The following is a 4,654-nucleotide window of genomic DNA, read 5'->3' as shown; positions in this document are numbered from 1 at the left end:
GTTATTTAGCTCTAATTTAAGATTTCTACTTAAAAAAGTTTTCTTTGATGTAGATTTTCTGTGCAAAAATGACTGATTTTAAGTTTTTCAAACAATATCATATTACATAAAATGGCGCCCAACGTGGGGCCGAATATGGTCCAATTCTTTTGGTCATTTTCGGTTCTGTTTTTTTTTTTTTGTATATTTTAATTTTTAGATTTCATTACCGCCTTAGTGCAAAACTGATTTTGTTATTTATGCGACTTCATAGTGAATAATTATTTATGTACTACAGGATTTTACCACTAAACAATCCTTTCACAAACGTAGACAAATAAAATCAAAATTCGTTTTACACTATTGCAAATTTTTGTAATACATTTGTTATTATAATTTGTTAACTGAGTTATCTGCACCTTTTATATGATGAGATTATGTTAAGTTGCACTTTGCTATTTCACATCTCTTATATAAGTGATTTTAAGGATAAAAGTTTTACTATATGTAGGTTTGTTAACAGGTTATGATGGTAATCTATTACAAATTATTCCATAACCCAGATTGTTTTCTTGTACTGACTATATATCGCATTTATTTTTTTCAACCTAAATAATTTCGACCATGGAAAAAAGAATATTATACATTATAATTTTTTTTATTATTAATTTAAACTATTTGTAAGAATAAAGCACCTACGTTTAAAATTAATGAAAATCAGAATACTGGATTTCTACTTTTTGATTGATTTAGAATTTCAAGTGTTATATAGGTAAATAGTTTTTTATTATAGTTTCTTTTTACTCAAATTTGTGCATTGTTTTTCGACAATATCCTTAGAAAGAACACCTCCTCCTGCATCAAGTATGCCCCAAAATCCATCCCCAATAATATCTTTAGCTTCAGGGCCTTCTGAAGCTCCTATAATAGCTCCAGCTTCAAATGACCTTTGCAGCATTTGCAATGAACGCCTTGACGGTAAAATAGTGTGTCTAATTATTGTAAGTTGTAGTCACGTCTTTCATCGTCCGTGTATAGAAAATTATCTCTCAAACGACAGTGAATGTCCAGTATGTAGATTTCCTTGTCAACTTTCTGACTTAAAACAAATTTATTTTCGGGAAAGCCGTTAAAATCAACATTGCGACGTGGTGGGTCTACTAGACAATACCACACGCGAAGTTTCTCAAGAAATCTTTTTAATGAACCCGTGACACCTTTAATAAACACAAATGATAGTACAGACCCAGCTACTCTGCCAAACCCGTCTAGAAATAATCAGCTTTCGACACAAAACCCAATAGAAAATGCTTCTGTAAATACTGAACAAAATATAGTGACAAACTCTTCTCAAAATATTTCAATCAATTATGGTGAAATAAACAAAATGATTGAGAACAATATTACTAAAAATTTACAAAATCTTAATATAATCCCAAATATGTCCTTGGGAAATCATCCACAGAACATGGCTCAAAATAGGCAAACTTTCGCAAATAGTTCAAATGTAAGAAGTACTTCTCAAACACCTCGAACTTATGAAAATCCCTTGGCCAACTCGCATTTCTCTCCTTCTTCAAATATGTCAAGCTATCAAAACGACAAAATAACTTCTATCATCCAGAACTGAGGGCTTAAATTTGATGGCACATCAACTGGTCTAACAGTTGTGGAGTTTCTATACAGATTGAAATCTTTAACTAGAGACATTTTCCAAGGTGATTTTAATATCATCTGTAAAAATCTCCACATATTGCTCACTGGTAAAGCCAGAGATTTCAAATCGACGTTTGACATTCGCGAAGAAATTAGAAATCGAAAACAAAAGTCAGGAGAGAGTTTTGACGTATTTTACTAAGCTCTCTATGCCATAATGGATAGGCTTCAAACCCCTCTCTCAGAAATGGAGAAATAATAACTCGAAACCTAACGCCTGAAATACGGCATGAGTTATTATATATTCCAATTCACTTAATCCCGCATCTCAGAAAACTTGTTCAGATGCGAGAAAGCTTCCTAAATGATAAGAATGTCCGAAGAAATTTTTCTGCCAGATCTTCTAGCCAATTTCCACCCAGACGTCATATCGCTGAACTTTACTATGCTCAGGAACAAAAAATTCCTGTAAAGATAGTAGAAGAACCGTCAAATGATGATGTCCAAAAGGATGAAAATATACCTCGTTGCTGGAATTGCGACCAGCTTGGTCATTACTACCAGGATTGCCTTGAGGACCGCACCATTTTTTGCTACGGCTGCGGTGCCAAGAAAGCATCAATAAACTTCAGAAGCAATGCTTTAAAGGAGCAATAAACAACCCAAATATTATTTCTAATGAAAAACTTGATGTAGCCTCGGATTCCGATGGGTTAGATAAGTTAGTTTTTGATAAATTTTCAGAAAATTCTTTGAATTCTAATATGAAGTGTAATTCTGATTGTTCAAAATATACTATATTGAAACGAGATTTAGCGATATCAAATGAAAAAATGGATATTTCCAAAATTATTTACCCTAAAACACCATGGCATAAGAAATGGGAGTTCTACATTTCTAAAAGAAATGAAATTTTTAGTGATTCTTCGGTTTTTCAGTAAATTGCAAACGTCTTCCCAAACGCTCTACAATTAGGCTTAGGAAATACTATAAACATAGGAAATCTGGTTCTAAACTTTTAATATCTGCAATAGTCAACAACTGTACTGATGGTCGATACTATGCAAAAGTATCTTTTTTAAATTACATTGAGTATGGTCTAATAGATACTGGGGCAAGTATAAGCTGCATTGGTGGAAACTTTGAGTTAGAAAATTTTTCAAAATCTCCTTTTCATCATACCAACAATATCTCACAGAATACTACTTGGTATAGATTTTTGTAAGATATTTAATCTTTTGCCTAACATAACAAAAGCAAATCTTACTCTAAATGTCAGCAAAAGCCACTTTTGCGTGACTAGGGTTAAATACCTAGGTTACGTAATAGGGGAAGGGGGAATTACGACTGACCCAGAGAAGGTTACCGCAATTGTGACTTGGCCTGTACCCTCCAATCTAAGACAAGTTAGAGTATTCCTGGGAATCGCGGAGTGGCACAGGAGGTTTATTGAAAACTTTTCAACAATAGTATTTCCCATTACTGAAACACTTTCTTCGAAAAGAAAGTTTATATGGATCCCAAAGGTCCAAAGTTCTTTTGAAAAAATTAAATCCCTTTTGACATCGGCTCCCATACTTATAAACACAGATTTCAGTAGGAAAATTTTTGTTCGTTGCGACGCCAGTGATTATGGTATAGGCGCCGTTTTGATCCAGTTAGATGAAGAGGGTCTAGAGAGGCCAAACGCCTTTATGAGCAAGAAACTCAATTCCGCACAACGTAATTACAGTGTTACGGAACGCGAATGTCTTGCAGCTTTAGATGCCATCCAACGGTTTAGGTGTTACCTGGAATTACAGAAATTTGAAGTGATCACCGATCATGCTAGTCTTTTCTGGCTGATGAGACAACCAAATTTAAGCGGCAGACTAGCGAGATGGGCTCTAGGATTCCCAGTGATGAGATTTCATCTCTTGAAATAGATCTTCCCAAAATAGACCTCTCCTCACCTTGTTTTCAGGACGAAGACTACATAAACTTGCGTAGAAAAATCAGTGAGAATCAGGAGAATTATGCTGATATCAAAATCGTAGATGAGTTTGTATATATTAGAACGCAACATTATGACGGAGTAGAAGAGAACGAGGGAAAATCGTGAAAACTGTGGATTCCCCTTAATATGAGAATGGAATTGATTTCTAACCATCACAGCCCTACAACCACATCTCATGGAGGGATGTGTAAAACTTTAGAATTGTTAAAAAGATTTTTATTCTGGCCCGGTGTGTCAAAAGAAGTACGCGATTTCGTAAGAGAATGCGCGGTGTGTAAAGCCACTAAAGCGCCAAACTTCATAATGAAGCCGGAAATGGGTAGGCAGATAATATCTGAACGTCCTTTCAAAGGCTTTATGTGGATTTATTAGGCCCATACCCACGAAGTAAGTCTGGCCATATCGGCTTACTAATTGTATTAGATCATCTGTCAAAATTCCAGTGGCTACACCCTTTGCGAAAATTTACATCATCGGCTATAAAAGACTTCTTAGAAAAACAGATTTTCCACACTTATGGTGTACCAGAGTCCATTGTTAGCGATAATGGCTCGCAATTTAAGGCCTTTTTCACGTCATTGGGTATTACCCACATATATACAGCATTTTACTCTCCGCAATCTAATGCATCAGAGCGAGTAAATCGTTCGTTGATTGCCGGAATTCGAGCCTATCTCAAAGGTGACCATACCAGATGGAACGAAAACATTAGTGCCATTAGCTGTGCCTTAAGGAACTCCATTCATAGTTCTATCGAAGTTTCTCCCTATCACGCCCTTTATGGGTACGACATGATAACTCATGGATCAAGCTATACACTATTGCGAAAACTTAAACTTTTGGATGAGCCCTCGTACAAGCTCACTAGGGACGATAGCCTCCAAATAATCAGGCGTAATTTGCAAAAACATATTAAGAAAGCTTATGAGCATAACAGGGATTACTATAATTTGAGAACTAGACCACAATCGTATAAAATAGGTCAGGAAGTTTGGAGAAGGAATTTCGTGCAAAGTAACGTTG

Source organism: Lucilia cuprina, chromosome 4, assembly GCF_022045245.1.
Source record: "Lucilia cuprina isolate Lc7/37 chromosome 4, ASM2204524v1, whole genome shotgun sequence".
In the NCBI taxonomy this organism is placed as follows: Eukaryota; Metazoa; Arthropoda; class Insecta; order Diptera; family Calliphoridae; genus Lucilia; species Lucilia cuprina.
The sequence above is the reverse complement of the archived record's forward strand: the minus strand, read 5'-3'. Positions refer to the sequence as shown.